This window comes from Myotis daubentonii, chromosome 7 (assembly GCF_963259705.1).
Source record: "Myotis daubentonii chromosome 7, mMyoDau2.1, whole genome shotgun sequence".
Classification (NCBI taxonomy): domain Eukaryota; kingdom Metazoa; phylum Chordata; class Mammalia; order Chiroptera; family Vespertilionidae; genus Myotis; species Myotis daubentonii.
Genome location: NC_081846.1, coordinates 41,993,911 through 42,011,935, shown reverse-complemented (window position 1 = coordinate 42,011,935; position 18,025 = coordinate 41,993,911). Strand labels below are relative to the sequence as shown.

Below are 18,025 nucleotides of genomic sequence, written 5' to 3'. Positions count from 1 at the left end.
GCTGATTCTAAATTCCTCATGTTCTATAGGAGATATTTTGTACCATCAGAGTATTGCCTGCGCCATTCTTTGGCCCTTATATACCTCCTTGAATGGTCAGCTTTCCTTGTACGTATGTGGTTGTCTCTCCATTTATAAGGGAGGTCAGGGAGAGACTCACCTTTGAGCTCATGCCTCAAAAGGTGTACAATGATTGATGAACTTGTTTGCTCAGCCAAACTCAGGGACTTTCAGGGATCACGTTAGGGCTCTTTATGTGTCTCAAAGTTGAAGGCATGGTTTGGCCAGCTGTCACATTTAACATGTGGGTTCATCCAACCCCTGCTGTTTTAGACAGTGCTGCTTAAGCATGTCTACACAGGACAAAAAAACAAACAAAATTATAACTAGTCTTGTCTAGTATTTTATACAAGGAGAAACCCAATCTGCTTTCAATTAGAGTACAAACAGTATATCTACTCCTTACATGATATATGTGCATTATAAGAGTGATTATTATCAGTGGTGAGAGATTTTGTTAATCTAGGGAAGGTGTCCCATTCTGAAGATGAAAGCAAAAATATAAAAATGAATGTTAGTATTAAGAGCAGTCATTGAGAACTACTATGCTATGTTTAGTTTGGTTCTCACAATAATCCTGTAAAGTAGGTATTGTCCTTCCTTTTTGTTGTTTGTGAAAGTGAGGTTCAGAGAAGTCAAGTAACCTCATCAGCTATAAGTCTGTTGAGTGAAGGAGTCAGGATATGTACTCCTGTGTGTCTGACTCCTTCATGGAGGAAAGGTAAGCTGCTCTATAATCAGCATTCACAGTCTCTGCTGGATGGGGAAGAGTCTTCTGTATACCAGTTCCCTCTCCTCACAGGGCCTTCGGATTGGTTAAAATCCTCTTGTCTGTGTGGCATGGGGTTGAGAAGATGGGCATCTTGGGGAAGTCTCTGGAATGGATGGTGCAGAGGGCATTCTGCTGGGAAAAATCTGCATGCCCAGCTCCTTGGCCAGTGAGATACCATTTTAGGGACTGTAGGGTGGGGGTGGGGGAGGGATCCACAGATGAGTCAGGAATTCACCTGTGGGAAGAGCGAGGATAAGAGGACCATGGAATCAGCCCCAGGTTGGGCTTCCCACTCTGAGATCTCAGAGACAGGCTGAGATTCTAGGGATTTCCCATGGCTCCTTGTACTCTATAAGGGACCAGCTGCAGGTCAGCCCCCTCCCCAGGTTAGCACACCCTCCTGCCCATCCCAATGGAACTGAGATGGAGGGACTGGACTGGAACAGCAATCTAGGGGGTCAGGGAACCCTAGGAGTGACCCACTTGGAATGAAGCTGATCTTTGTCCCAGCTGCTAGAAGGTGTTTGCTAAGGTAATTAAAAGGAATCTGATACAAGGGAATATCTGTAGTTGATATGCAAGGGACTGAATAAATAGCATATGACTCTTGTTTTTTCCTTGACTAAGGCCAGGCTTGGCCTGAACTTTATTGGAAAAAACATATTTTTAGTTTCGGTGAGATTCTATTATAGAATTATCCTGTAACTCAGGCTCATTTCAAATAAGTTAGGTTTTAGAGGTGTGTGCTTAGGTTGTCAAAGAAAAACCAAACCTGCTTCTCCTCTCTTTCCCAAGCCCACTTGGTTGGGATTTCTGGATGGTGGGGCACTCAAAAACGCTCCTACTTAACTGTTGTGCCTTTTGAAAACCTGAAGGTAGGATTGATTGGGAAATAAGAGCAGGGTCCATGGAGAGTTTACAGCTAGATCATTTTAGGGGCATATCAAGGGATATATTCTTCTCATTCATTTATTAATAATTCATTTATTTTCATTCAAAACCATTTAATGATAGTTTGTTTTATTTATAGCATGCATTTTGTGAATATACCAAAGTACAAAAGAGCATCTGTGATATGAACGCCTTACTGTTCTTTGAGCACCCATGTACAGATGTGAAATCACAAGGACACACCCACCCAGAGCTGTTATCATTAGCTGGGCACTGAGGAAACTGCAGAGGCGGTATGGACTCTGAGGCAGGCCATTGGAATCCAGCCTCTACCAGCTATGGGACCTTGGGTGACTTATGAGTTAACCTCTCTGAGTCTTAGGTTCTTGTAAATGGGAATTAAAATACCTGCCTTGAAGGATTCCTTTGAAGATTTGAAGTAATAAATTAATCCACAGTGACATACTAATCATTTATTTATCCATCAAACATTACCTCTTTATTATGCATTAAGCAGTGTGCTAGGCAACAAGAGAGGTTTCAGTCATTAGTAAAGTGTGGCCCTTATACTACAGGGATTCAAGTATGGAAGAGTTGAAAAATTTAACACATTAAACTGGGGTGATAAAGGAAATAATAAAATATGTACTAAGTTCACTGGTGTTACAAAAATAGGAGTGGAATTCAGAATACAAAAATTACTGTAACAGGTAATCCTTTGAAAAGATAAAGGATATCTTTATAAAGAATTGCTGATTATAAATCCAGTCATTCATTTATTAAACAACAGAGATACTTCAGATGGGCCAGAAAATTAAGAGAGGGTTCCCTGTTTCTTTTCTCAATTATCACTATTTCTGTCTTGGTTCAAGTTAGCATTGCTTATAGCCATTGACTTTTTACCTGCAGATTTTCCCACTACTAATCCATTTGCTTTTTAATTGCTTATTGATGTTAATAACAGTTTCTTACATCTATATAGCCTTTCACCATTTACAAACTCTTCCTGTGAATGTCACTACAACCTGATGAGGTATGGGAAGGACAGAAGTGATTATCCTTATTTTAAAGGCAAGTTAGAACCTTACAGGTCAAGTGACTTGTTCAAAGTCAAACTCCAATTCACACTCACCTCTTTGGGTCCAAGCCAGGACTTTCCCTTGTCTCTCAAACAAGCATACTGGACTTTTAAAAAAATATTATGACTTCTTGTTCCTCAACATCATTGACAACTTTGTTGTTAAAGTTCAGGAGAAGCATCTGTTTGACTAGAGATTTTTGACATTCCCACTCACTCTTGCCAAACCTGAGATTAATTAAGCAGTACAACTCTCATTCCAGAGGCCTCTTGGTCAAGCTCCTGTCATTGGCATGAGGGAGATTTTCGCAGCCAGAGGGGGGTTCTGGATGAAACGCCTGGCAGGCAGGGTTTTCCCTTGCTCACTCTCCAAGAGGGCATCCCATGAAGGGCAGATCTAGGGTTTAGGAACACAAGAGTGTGCCACGAACAGCTCTGGTTCAGGAGGGCTGCTGAGCAGTGTTCTGATTCCTTCTAGTGTTAGAATAATTGTCTTCCTAGTAGCAATTGCTTCTGCTTCATTTATTTCATTTATTCCCTCCTATGTTCATTCATTCATTTATACATTCATGGAACATAAATGAAGCACTGGATATGCATTGGGGGTGCCCGTAAGAATAAGGTCTTTCTTTATTTAGATCTATACTGGATATATCAGTCCTGTGCCTGCTTCACTGACTTCCCCTCTGTGGGAGACCACCTATACCTGAACCACACAGAACGTGGAGGGAAATATTTACCAACACCCTCCATAATCACAGCCCTCCTGTCAAGTTGAGCAAATGTGGTGCCATATGACCTGTCCCTAAAGCTCAGACTGATTGGACCTGGGCTGGCACCTCACCCAGAGCAGCCATCCAATATACTGATTCATAGTATTGCCTGGAGAGAGGGAGGCAGTCCAGAGCTATAAGGCAGGCCTGAAATTAAGTTGGAACCATGGCTGGCTGAAACCATGAGTAAGCTGACATGATGGGGAAGAAGTGCCTAAAGAATGAAGGATACAATGGTGAGCAAATAGACAAAATATCTCTCCTTATAGAGTGAAAATCTTTTAGAGGGTGCTTGTATGGACACAAGGCCCTACAACAGTGGTTCTCAACCTTCCTAATGCTGCCACCCTTTAATACAGTTCCTCATGTTGTGGTGACCCCCAACCATAAAATTATTTTTGTTACTACTTCATAACTGTAATTTTGCTACTGTTATGAATCATCATGTAAATATCTGATATGCAGGATGTATTTTCATTGTTACAAACTGAACATAATTAAAGCATAGTGAATAATCACAAAAACAATATGTAATTATATATGTGTTTTCTGATTGTCTAAGGCGACCCCAGTGAAAGGGTCATTCAACCCCCAAAGGGGTCGCGACCCACAGGTTGAGAACCGCTGCCCTACACAGTCTAGGTCTTTCCCAATCACCAGCTTTATGTCCTCAATGTGTATTCCAGGACTTTTGCAATTTGCCAATCCAACATGCAGTTGCTGAGAAGTGGCAGAATTCTTCCCATCACAGTGCACCTGTATAGGGCAGTGATGGCGAACCTATGACACCTCTGACACGCGAACTCATTTTTTTGGTTGATTTTTCTTTGTTAAATGGCATTTAAATATATAAAATAAATATCAAAAATATAAGTCTTTGTTTTACTATGGTTGCAAATATCAAAACATTTCTATATGTGACACGGCACCAGAGTTAAGTTATGGTTTTTCAAAATGCTGACACGCCGAGCTCAAAAGGTTCGCCATCACTGGTATAGAGTGTGCCTTCTACATCTCTTAGCACCTGTTCAATAGCAAGGCTCAGAATAAGTACCATCTTCTCAGGGGTCTTCTCCTTGACTGAGTCCCATCTAATGAACCCTCTGTATATTCACAGAATGCCATATGCATATGCTCTTGCAACACTATCCCTTTCATTGATTCATCTATTCAACAAATATTTTTTAAACAACACCATTGTATTAGACTATAAATTAGGTACTACAGAATAAAATACAACTCTTAGCCAAAGGTCTCTGCATCTTTTAAGGGAAGACATTCCATTGAGAGTGTGTAATCCAGTATTACAGGTGCTGAGATCATTGCCATTGGTGGATACTTGTTGGTTTTCCTAGAAGACTAATTTTATTGTAGGCAAGGACTGTAGGCAAGTAAATAGTTGCTGAATTAATAAAATATGAGGAGGCTCATTTAAAGTTGTTTAGTTTTTGCTGGAGTAGCAACGATGCTATTTCCCATGTGTTTTCCCACCTTGGAAATTCACCTTCTTTCTCTGTTGGTTTCCCAGGGAAGGGAAGAGCAAGTGCCATTTAGGGAAGGAAGAGGAGGAAGACATGACATAGCGGCAGTTCATGTTGAAGAAGAAGGTGAAGTAGGAACCTCATCCAAGGCAGGAAAGAAGAAAAATGAAAGGTCAGACTAGAGTATTCTCAACACTTCTACTTGGGATCCAACCTGTGGGGTTGCAGTTGTGAGAGGAACATCCAGATAGACTTGGGGATACCTATGAGTATGATTATTCCTTGTATCTTCAGAGACAGCTGAAAAGGTTATATACCTCTCAGAAGACTCATGAGAGGCATGGCCCCACCTCCTACCTGATGCTGGAAGATAGACATAGCTGAGGGAGGTTTCAGATAGATGAACTTGAGCTGGAACTTCCTAAGGTCCTTGCCTATTGAATGGTGAATAGTCAGGGCCAAGAAGTGCCAGTGGCTTTGAAGAAGAGGGGTAGACTACATGGAACATGGGTCAGGACAAGAAGCCATAATATATGCTTCATAACTGGAGGGAAATGGCAAGGCTTATTGTCATAAGCAACAGGTTGCAGCACATTGTAAAAAACAACACCCAAACAATCCCAAAACCCCCAAACACAATTGAATCAGCTACACTTGAGTTTAGTGGCTGTCAGTGCCATTGAATATCTTGCCAGGGACAAGATCAGTGAACCACTCTCAAGTGGAGACCTAGTTCACTGACCCAGGAGGCATGTTATCATTTAAAAATCTCAGGGAAGAATTCCGTTTAGTCCTGGTTGGATTATCTGCCCAACTGTGGAAACATAGTATAAGGTACTATGACTGGGCCAGAATGTGTCACATGTTCCCATTCCTGTGGTCAGTGGAGTTGAACTTCTTCCAGAAGATAGGGTATGTTATGGGAGAAGGCTACTGAGCAGATAAATATTTTAAAAAATAAAAATAGGGGGTCTCTATGGCTTTCTACTGCATAGCAGTAGCTGGCATAGCTGCATATTCACCACCTTGTGTTCACTCCAGTTAGCCTGAGAGGCATTTTCATGTTGGAACCATTCTCCTGGTCTGGTATGTGATCCAGATCCATGCATCTTGGTGAACTTTATTTTTGTCCAGGGCAAAGCTTTAGACTTCTCCCTTAAAACCAGTTATTTCCATAAAGGATCTGGGCTACATGGAGGTGGGATTAATGCATACAAAGGAATGGTCAGGCACTGCAAGATGGTGGGTTTCTAACAGGGATGTTTTCAATTAGTCATCCTCACATCTCAGATGGGGAGAGGTTAAAGAGCCACTAAGGGCATGTCAGCACAGGCTATACTGCTTCCAGTTAACGGCAGGTGCTATTATGGGAGCAATCTGCAACCAGAATCCCACCTCCTTGTCAGGGAGCATGCAGTTCAGAGTTAAGCGTTCCCTGGTGGGAGAGTTCACAGGGCCACAACTGATAGGGGTGGGAGATAGGTAAGGGCCAGGTAGGGTTGGAATTGGAGAAACAGCCAAATTAACCAATGACCAAAATAACATTATTACACCAATAGAAATATCAATATTTCTGAACATAAAATACCATATTGCAGTCACTGGATAGATCCCCCATATTATTATTTTAAAATGGCATATCCAGTATTTTGTACTGTGGGATAAACTCTCAAGACCTAGTCCACTCATGGTTCCCATTCTTCTCATCTTTCCGTCCCCAGGACTCCTGATCTAGACTCCAGCCTGGAATGAGATAAGCTAATTGTGGGAATAGGAGGGAGGGTGGCAGGAAGAGAAGTGTAAATAAAGATGTGACTCCAGAGAACAGAGTCAGAAGTGAGGGCAGCTGAGCTGGCCCTTACAATATGCAGGTTTTCCAAGGGCTGAGTTTGGCAGCCGGCTGTGCCATCATGGAAGTAAAATCTGGTTGAAGGGGGAGTAGGGAACTTATACAATGCCCGAAGATTTCCCCAAGGCAAATGTTACTGCTTCTTGGTAGCCTATTCCTGGAGGGGAGAGCAGAGAGATGGACTCATGTAGAATGACTTGGTCCATATGGCGAAATTGTCCAGCCAGGAGTTGTAATGCATTGAGGTAGTTCCATAGTTTGGTTTGCTTTCCTTTACATATTGTGCTCCCAGGACCTCAGCCTTCAGTTTTATCCAGCACAAAACAATGTGAATATAGGCCCCAAAGAGGACTCCAACATTGTGTATAAACGCCCCAGTTCCTGAAATTGATATGCTTCTCTTCCCATTACCTCTATCCCCACACATACTTATTACATGAATTTGAAATGCCCTGTTCATATAAAGACTGCTTGCTGTTTCAAGCCCTTTCAGCAATGGGTAAAGGCATTTAAGCCATCTCTTTTAGTGCAAAAGACAGAGCTATGCTAAGCCAAGCTACAATTAGCTTTGTATGTTTTTTGTCACAATCACAGTCTGCCATACATGAGACCGAGATGAAATGCCATTCCAGCTGACTCTGACTCTGTGTGAGTATGTGTATTCAGGCACTTATTTAAAACATAACCACAGGCCAACATGCCTTTATCGAAGCACATGGATATCATTACTGCACTTGCATTTTTGGTTGTAAGGAAATACAGTAGACAAAATCTCAGTAGACAAAAGGAGAACGCCATAAAGTTTTACAACTGTGGGACAAAAGATTGCAAAATGTAGGCTCCATTAAAAAATTAGGAAATAAGTTTTGTTACATACTTGAGTAGGTTTGTCTCAGACTGATTCATAGAGCTTAGACATTACCTGTGATGAGAAGATTACATTCTCACAAAGAAATGGAGTAAGAATTGGAAAAACATTGTTTTTTATATCTTTGATCTCAATCCCATTGTGTTCAGACAATGCACACAGAGTTTCTCACAGGCTTTCAATATGTAAAAGCTTGTTGATATTTTGAATTTGTGGTGCTCGTCTTTTGCAAGCAGCAAAGATGGCCACCATTAAGATACCTGTCCCACAGTTTTCCTCTTGATTAGGTGCTCCACCAGACTCATTTTCAGGAGCAAATCCCATTCAGATCCTGGACAGATTAAAGCACCTTAACCTTTAGTTCTAAATATAGTTCCTCTGGGAAGAAAGTTGAGATCCAGGAGTCCCGAATGAAACCCAATGCTTTCGGAGACAGCTTGGGTTGGCTTAAAGCTTGCTCTCTTGAGGGCCATTGACAGAGCTTTCTCTACTGTGTTCTGCTACTGTATTCAGTGCACTGAGTAACTTCTAATGTTCCTAGGGTTTCCCAAATAGCCTAGAAATAAAGCTGGCAGAAGAGAGCAATATATTTCACTTAACTAACTTTAACTACATACCCAAAGTTATTTCTTTTTAAATAGCTCATGAAAGGCCTTGCTCAAAATTTGGTGGCAATAGAAATACTTGAACATGAATCCATCAGCTGCCCTTTAAGTCTCTAGACTTTAAGTACATTAAGAATGAAACACCACCCTGGATGCTATAATCGTTATAGGTCTGTATTTCTTTTCCAAAAAATAAAAAGAACAGTCACCACTCTCACAACAACTGGAGGAAAACTCAGTAGAAACTCAACACTTTTTCAATGAGAAATACCTGATGTCATATATTTTGTTTAATAAAGACCAAGTTGGCTGTACACAAAGCCAATTTAAGAATGTGATCTGTAACTCACAGTTTTAATTACATGGAGAAAAAGTGAATGGGTTCATTAATGCTGTGAAAAGGAACAGTGACCTACCTGCCAAGTGGCAAGGTGGAAATAATTAATCTAGTCAATTAAAAAGAAACAGACCATTTAAAATGCAAAGGCTTCCAGGTGGTGCACTGCATTCTGCTATCTGGGATTGCAAATTATTACTGTCACTTCAGGTCTTCTCAATACGTTGTTCTTCATCCTTTCCTTTTATTTATGTATTTTTGCCATGCCTCAAATCTAATAGAAAAAAACGTTTCTGAGCTATAAATCACCACCTGTTTCTCTGTTTTATGTTCTAAAATATTTATTTATTCTAACATGTACTCTGGAAATGCTCCAGGGGTTACCAAGTTGCTGGTACCATCTCCACCATTTCTCTTTGTTGGGGTCTGTTCTATCTTTCCCTTCAAAATTGTTTGCCTTCTTTTGGGGTTTTAATAATATTTTAAAAGTGCTAGAGTCTGAGCCACACTGTCTGGGTTATCTAATCCCATTTATGATCCTATAACCTTGAAGCTTGCCACGGCCTGGCTGTCAGCACCAGATTCTAAATACAGAGGGTAGTGTATTTGCTCCATAGAACCGGAAATTAGTCAAACAGTTACTTTTCTACAAAGGTTCATAATTCCTCTTGACATTTACAAGCAAGTAGTAGTTCTTAGACATAGAGTGATCGAAAAACACCCCAGGCTGCGTTGCAATGCCCCGCGGGTGCAGCATTTGTGCAGAGCTGTGGGAGCTCTGCTCCACCGCGCCCAGGCGCCCCCAGTCACCGCGCCCGCCTATCGGTGCGCTGCAGAGACAGACACGGAAAAGAGAGCCTGTTCGTAGCTTAATCCATTTCAGCTGGTCCAAACTCAGCCCCAGGACAAATATTAATATCATGTTCACTTTAATCATGGCCAACCTTGCAGTATCTGAGTTTTCAAAATCTGCTCAAGGGAAGGCAGTGTGTGTGTGTGTGTGTGTGTGTGTGTGTGTGTGTGTGTGTGGTGTGAGAGTCTGGCTGTAAATTTCTGGTTATTAAGGAGGAAAAAAGATCTCATCTGAAAAAACAAATGCTGCAGTGGCGAAGTGAGACTTGAAAGTCTACTTTCTAGGTGTTAGACTTGGCTTGTTAGAAATGGCGAGGGAGGCGAGAAGACCCTTTTCCTTGATGTGCTCAAACAAAGTAGTACATATTGTCAGCTCGGCAGGAGGCGCGCAGCGACCATATGTGCAGCGCCCAGCGAAATGGAATAAACAGCTGCTGCCAGGAATCCAAGGCCTGGCCAGGAGGCAAACCCAAGTCCTCCTGTTTCCAAAATAAAAATCACCAGCGGGATTCCCCTTCCTGCAGTTCCAGCCAGTAGTTTTATAAAAGCACAAAGCATAGCTGTATTGTGGTTTATCATAATCCCTTACATTTGTAGAGCATTTTACCATTTACAAAGCACTTTACATACATTATCTCTTTGGAGCCTCATAACAGCTCTGGAGAGTAGGAAGCTCAGATATTGTGATTCCCTTTTCACAGATGAAAAAAGGAAGGTTCGGAGAATGATGGTGAGCTGGGCCCCAGTGGGGTCTCCTCCCACCTAGCCCAGAGCTGGTCATGCAGAGACCTCCTTCCTGGGCTCCTCAGGGGGACAACAGGGGCCCTGTGAAGGTATCTGTTTTTTGTGTAGTTGAAGTGCAAGCTGCACCTTCTTTCCTTTGTGCAAACATCAGCTCCCTCAGCCAAAGAACTTGTCCCCCATCTTTGGAAGCAGCAGGGAGGCAAGTAGGTTGGAAGAGAGTAGGGGCGGGGAGAAAAGCTCCTCCACACACTGAAAGTGGAATCTGGTTTGTCCTTGATGCGGTCACAGCCGCCATTTCATTTCCAGCACATGCTGCAGAGATCAGCCACGGGCACTCTGGGCTTCAGAACTGCAGGGGGGAAGAACTTGGATATTGTTCAATGGTTTTCTCAGACACTGCCGCCTCTGTACAGCACTTTGCAGAGAAACAGTCTTTGCTTCTGGAACTACCCACCCGGCTTTGTGCTCATTGTGAAAGCAGATTTACAGAAAAGATCTGCAGTGCCTTTTTTGTAAAAATCCTCTCTATCCCTGAGGAATGGCGGGATACTGTGCATTACAGTCCTACCCTATGGGATAGAGGACACTGTGGGTGGGTGCTGGAGAGGCTGTCGTGAACTGTTTTAGTTCTGAAATAGGGAACTGCTCTCTGGTAGGGACTAGGAGACGTCTCTAACATGGACCTAGTTTCCTGATCAGGTATCACTGATCAGGTTCATTTTTTCCTATTTCCACCAGGGTGAGGTACAAGCATGCTTATTACTTGACCTCTTATGTTGTATCTGCCAGTCTCACCAATGGCCACATTAATTTCAGGGACGATACAGTCTAAATTGATATTGAGAAGTATTTCCCAAATTTTCAAGATTCCTTTCCTCTTCTCTCACACTTTCTTTGCCATGCATGGGTCTGCTGATTACTTTCATCCCACCTCTTGAGTCTTCTCCTTCCCACTTTGAGGCAATGACCCGCACTCCCCCCCCCTCCCCCCACACACACACATACACTTTTTGTGCAGAACAGTATTTGGTTTCTTTTCTGCTCTGCCCTGGGTTGGGGTGGGGGTGGAGGGGAAGGAAGCAGAAGATTGCTGGAATATTAGAAGAGCTTCATTACCCAAGGCTGTTCTCACCTCCTCAGGCCTTTTGTGTGAGGATGGAGTCAGAAGGTTTCCAGTTCTTACAATAGCCTGCAGATTTTTGACTCCAGAGTTGAAATCAGTTCCTGCATTTTAGCCACCTGAAAGAACCACTTCCAGCCTTAAAGCAGACACTGACTTGCAGAAAACAGGTGTTAAGGGTCCACAGAGGTTTGAGCAAGATGCAGTGGAACACATGGGTCTCTGTTGTTTGCCATACACAGGTCTGATTATGGTCAGTGTGGGCTGCCCAGAACAGCAGGAGTTTACTCAAATCTTTGCCTTAGGTAAAGCTTTAAGAAAAACACAGTGCTTTTAACATTGGCTCTAAGAGGGTAAAGCACCCTTAGAGCACCCACACATAGACAGCATAGGACTCTGGAAGTTGGCGGAGAGACAAAAGGCAAGCCAGATGGTATATGACAAGACTGGGCTTTGACGTGGGGTTTAGAAGGGAGGAAGGACTAACCCTTCTAGACCACAGGCTACAGTATGGAACACATAGGAAGACAGCTCTTGGTGCACAGTAAACCACAGCTTAGCATATTTAAAACTAGAGGCCCAGTGCACGGATTCATGCACCGGTGGGGTCCCTCGGCCTGGTCTGTGGGGATCGGGCTGAAACCGGCTCTCCAAAATCCCCCGAAGGGTCCTGGATTGCAAGAGGGTGGTTCTCGGGTGACACACCCCAGAATCAAGCTCCCTCCTCTCCAAGAACAGCAGCTGCCAAGTCACCGCAGCTCAACAGCTCCTGCTCGGTGATTATTGCGCATCATAGCTACTAGTTGAATGGTCGGTTGGACAGTCACTTAGGCTTTTATATATATAGATGTTGTCCAGGGAGCAGCAATGTAAGAAATGAATGCAGTAATTTGAATAGCCTCACAAAAATGGCCAGCCAAACTCAGTTACATCATTTTCAAAGTCCAGTACAAAATGAAAATACGGGGTCCCTTGTCCATAAATTATCAAATATTTTAAAACAGTGGCAGCAGAGGATTAAGCCAAGCCTGGGTCCCTTCTGTGTGCAGAGCCCTATGTGACTGCACAGCCACCCATAAGTTGGCCACGTGTCCCCAAAAGAAAGAATCCAAATGTGTAGTGTACACCATCAAAACTCTCTCCTGCACTCACTTTACATAGCAATCAGAGAAAGCACTTTGTCCTCTCCACAGAACAGCGTGCCAGCAGGAGGAGGGAGGTGGACCTCCCTAAGGTCTAGTCTGAACAGAGGTGTCTTCACTCTGCAATGGGGACTGATTTCCTGTCTCTCTTTCTTCCTTTCCTTCAAGGCTGGAGGGAGAGGGTGGCTCCTTATTTCAAGCTGTTTGCCAGTTTCTGCTTGGTCTGGAGTTGCCTTGGCTATCTGAAAAGGTTTCCCTTACACAAGATTTCTTTCCCACTTCCCTCCTTCTTAGCAAACACTTAGCTCTTTTACAGATTCTGAGTATTTTGGAGGCAAGTTCTGTGGGCTTTTATTAGATATATACTGTAATTCCAAACTGTGATTACGTGATGTCTGGCTTTCCCTGAACTCAAATTTAATATCCTGAAAAATGGGAAGCTTTATTGCAAGGCTGAAGTGCACCAGCAGTGGGGACCTGGGGCTGAGCGCCATGGGGCTGCTGATTACTTTCATCCCACCTCCTGAAATCCCTCGCTGGCCACGGTTTGATGCTTGTTAACCTCCAATTTGCCTTTTAGACGGACTTTTTCATCCTCTTGATTTATGTTTATTACACAATGGTTATAACATTTTTTTAAAAAAGACAAATCATTCATAATTTTACAACTTTAATACTCCAACTGTTTTCACTTTGCTACATTCTCTTATTGTACTGGGTTATATTTTTAATTGTTGCACTCATAATGGAGCTATATTTTTTTTGTTCTATAGTTGAACTTTAATCCCTTCTATATTCAAAGCACATGTATAAACTTAAAGAAGATAGATGGACAAAAAGGCAACAAGAAGTCTTAGCATTGCCTTCAAATGGAAGCCAAAGCAATAATGATTTAGAGGCAGAGAGCCTAAGGTGGAGCTGAAGTGATCTTATTGGTTACCTGGTTTTGTGCCTTTATTTCACAAAAAAGGAAACGGAGGCCCAGTGTTAAATTACCTGCCAGGCAGCTCCTAGAGACAGTCAGGAGTAAACAGGCAGAAAATGCCTTTTTTCTTTTTTGGCATAAGCTGCATAGTCCCTATTTCCACAGTAGTATCCTAAGTTCTTTGAGTGTCTATCCTTCATTTGTGATATGGGAATTGGAACAGATGCTCTTAAAAACCCTTTCAACTCTGAAACTTTGACTCCAACTTGAAATGAACCCAATTGGACCCCTGCCTGTCAGCCCAGAACGACTGCACACGTAATGAAATGTATGGTAATGATTAGAACATTCCCTGTTTTAGCAAGATGTGTCGTGCTCACTGTGGCTCACCAGATCCTAGGAAAACTTCAGACTGGATCTCAGACTGAAATGCCACGGTACGCCCACTGGTGGACTGGTCCATAGGCTAGCCAGCTCCTTTACAGTTCGTAACTCAGAGTAAAATGATAGGGTGTTCAGCAAAGGCATGGATTGACAATCCTATTTCCCAGTGCAGTGACCATGAAGTTAGCCTTTCAGAACACTTTTGAAGCACAGTGAGGCCCCCTCTACTGGTAGGATTCCTCATTCACCAAAATGTCAGGACTTGTTAGGTTTGTGGGAAATGAAAAATAATTAAAACAGGATCTAAACAGATTCTAATTGTAAGGAAACACGAAGAAATGTCTACTCTAAAATCTCAACTTTTCAGATAAGGAAACAGAGATCTGTGATCTTTAAACTTGTTTTCTCACAAATTTGTTAGGCAATATTTTTCTGAGGAAATTTTCTCACTAGGTGGCAAAAAATCTCTGTATTAAAATGTGAAGGCCCTGGCTGGTTTGGCTCAGTGGATAAAGCATAGGCCTGGGGACTGAATGGTCCCAGGTTCAATTCCAGTCAGGGGCACATGCCCAGGTTGTGGGCTCGATCCCCAGTGGGGGCCATGTGGGAGGCAGCTGATCAATGATTCTCTCTCATCACTGATATTTCTGGCTCTCTCTCCCTCTCCCCTCATCACTGAAATCAATAAAAATATTTTTTGGGGAAAAAGTGAAGTTAGTTTTCTGGTAGAAGGACCCTGACAAATACTTATTGAGTCAATAATGGATAAAAATCCTGCTTTTGCTCGGGGAAGTGTAGGGCTCTCCCCCCCCTCATGTGAAATTCTGTGTTCCATTTGCCCAAACCAAGGTTTCTTAAACTCTGCCATTTGAGTATCCCCAACAGGCTTCTTGCCATAGCCAAGTACTCTGTGCCTTACTATTTTTCTTTGAGCCAAGTCATTTTTTATTTTAGTCTCATCCCATGCAATAGAATCCATGGAGTTTTAGGTTTGATATCTCATGTGTATGTAATGTGTGTGTGTATGTGCGTGTGTACATGCACTCAATAAAAGAAACACATGACTTTTAAAATGTTCTGTGTGCCAATTAAATTCATCTCACTTAATTATCTCATGCGCTTGCCATGCTTTAGAAAATACTGAGGTAAATATACCTCATGTGTAAGTCATATAAATATAGTAGTCATAATTTCATTTTCCATTAAAGGTGAGTTATTTATTGCTTTTCTTCACCAGGTCTCTCCCTTGTGCCTCACTCTGTGCCTTGATGTCTTTCCTTATCCCCTCTCCATCCTTTCACAGTCCTTTGGTTCAGTGTGGGTATTTCCTTCCCTTAGGTGAGGAAAACTTTCTCTATTTCCCACGGGGGACCGTGCCTCATTTGATACGGAACTCCAGGAAACCATATCGAAACAAACTGGTATTCGACAGGATGAATAAAAAGACCTTTGTGTTCTTGTCTTTTTCTAGGAATTGGGGTTTGAAGAATATTGAAAAGTGATGTTATTTCTATTTCATCCTTATAGTGAGCTTCTCTGAGGAAATGGCACATAAACACAGAAAGTCCAATTTATAAAAACACATTTCATAAATTATTCCTCGAGGAATATAATGGAGAGTCTGTTTTTGTCCAGGCACTGTGCAAGTTGTGTTACCTGTAGGAAAGAATGGAGATGAGAGAAAGGCTGATGTTCATGAAATCTTTACCCTTATTAAACATTCCTGCAGAATTAATTCAAGCTTTGTTTCTTCAGAAATAAAGGCAAGCATTATGCATTTATTGCTGGGTGAATATATTCAGTTCCCAGCTAGCTATAACTTGGTGCCACTGTGAACCCCCCTTTATATACAGTGGATTATACTAGTAGGTATTGAAGCTGATCTGTAAAAAATCAGTTTTAAAACCTCCTGTCATTGTATTTTTTTGTTTTAATTTATTATAGCATCTCTGTCAACCCTTAATGAGAAGTGAATAAATAGGTTTTGAAACAAAATATTTATATGTTTAAGCAACTTTGGATCAAAAGAGCTCAGAAAGAGTTGCTTCAAATATAAGCTGTTTTATAAGAAGTATACTACATAAAGTTAGAAAACTCTTCTTCCAAAAGAAAGAATTTCAGTGAGTGAATTTTCATTTTGGTAACATTTGCATAGTAGTTTTAAAACGATATGGAAAATTTTTACAAAATCGCTTCTGATAAGCAAAAATAAGTGAAAACTACAGTTACAACAATGTAATTCTATATACCTTATTATTCTGGGAAAATGTAAGCAAATTCAATCCCAACAACAATTGACCTTTAAAACACTCAGACTCCAGGGCCCATGGGGAGGAATGGGTGCTCTGCGTTTACTGTGCTGCTCCAAAGAGGCTCTTTCTGATGGCAAACAGATGGAACCCCCAGCGAGAGGCAGATTTCCGCTGCAACTATCACAGGGTTTGCACGGTGCCTTTCAAATGACATCAGTCAGGAAGTCAGTGACTGGAGTTTCAGATTTCATAGGATTTTGCTTTTGCTTTTTGTAAGCCCAAAGATGGCAGGAGGAGGCAATAAATTCTGTCTTAGAACCTCTCGTGGTAGATGTTTGAAGAGATTACATAAGTAAATCAGTGGCCCCAATCCCCTGATGTGATATGGACTATCCAGTTTGAATTTGAATGCCTTTTTCTACTAGAGAACCAATGTAAGCCAACAACTCAGAATAAATTCGTCCTGGTAGGGGAAATGCATTGCTGTGGGATTATCAAGAACTGAAGTGTTTATTTTTGTGTGAAGCTTGTTCTATAACCAGCTTTATGACTGGAAAGGGCCAAAGCAGTACAGTACATACGTTAGCATTTCTCACTGGTGAGATTAGGTTGTCTCACTTTAATACTGAGGTTTACTAGACATGAATAAATGCTGCTGTTATTTTCATTTTTATACTTCTATTATTATTGAGATTTTTTTTATTAAAACAACATTACATAATGTGAAGGAAATTCTAAAATGGAGGAATATATTTTCTGTATGAGTCACTATATGCATTGGTATTTATCTTGTGGTTTTGCCAAGAAACAGTGAGCAGGCCTTAGATTTAGGGCTGCTCATTTGGGTAGAACCATTTTTCTCCATTTACTTCTATATAAGTAAATGCTTGCCCAAGAATATGAAGGTATACTCAATATTATGAGTGGCTGTTGCAATTTCAAAAGACTGAATGAGCAGTTAATACTAATGAAGTCAAGGTTTCAAGCAGTGTCTTTACAAAGATCAACTAATTTTGTCCTATTTACTAGAACCTAAGGAGTGACGCTGGTTCTCAAGGAAGACTGGATGACTTACGTGTTGGGAAAAAGCATGAGATTTCATCACCTTTTTGAAAACACTCAAAATGTATTACCTTAATAGGGTGAGTGTGATCTGGGTACTTTTAGACACAAGTGACAGAAAAATCTGGCTCAAGTTTAAGCAATACGGTAGTTGATTTTTTTTCCCATTCTACAGGAGACTCAGAGGTAGGTCAGGCTCTAGGGTGGGTAATAACTGTGCCTCAAAGATGTCATCAAAGACTCAAGTTCTTTCTTTTTCTTTGATTTCTTTAAAGTCACCTTCACCCTTAGGTTGATTTCTGTCATAGTTGTAAGATGGTGGTAGCAGATGCAGATCAACAATGCCCAGAAAAAAAAGAGTCCTTGTTATACCTTTTTTTCTTTTTCTTTTGTTTTGAGGTGAGGAAAGTTTTCTTATTAGCCCTTCAAAGAAGCCTTCTCACACCTTGGTAAAGATTGGGTCACATGTGTACCCCTAAATCAATCACGGAAAGAAAGGATTACAACAATAGGTATAGATCAGTGGTGCTCAACCTTGGCTTCATTTGGAAAGTTGAGAAAAATAGTGACACCTGGGTGCTGCCCTCAGAGATCCTGGGGTGCAGCCTGGGGCAACGAGAGGTTTAAAAGCTCCTCAAGTGATTCTATGCACAGCTGAAGTTTTGAGAACCATACATTTAGACCAAACATGTAGGCCTGGGGGTGGGAAAGGGATAGGGAATGGATATTAGATTATAAACCACCATACACATTGAATAGTGTTATATTTTCAAGATAAATTTAAAAGGATGTATGCACATGTATGAATACACACATGGGATTGGAGTCAG

General features: G+C 41.6%; 1 long non-coding RNA gene across 1 annotated transcript in view; it reads left to right on the top strand.

The window, feature by feature from the left end:
- LOC132238485 (uncharacterized) overlaps window positions 1-18,025 on the top strand; it is an 89,086-nt gene that overhangs the window by 31,510 nt on the left and 39,551 nt on the right. Inside the window, exon 2 of the long non-coding RNA XR_009453798.1 lies at window positions 5,103-5,227. This is a non-coding gene — a long non-coding RNA (uncharacterized LOC132238485). The remainder of the gene's footprint in view (window positions 1-5,102; window positions 5,228-18,025) is intronic.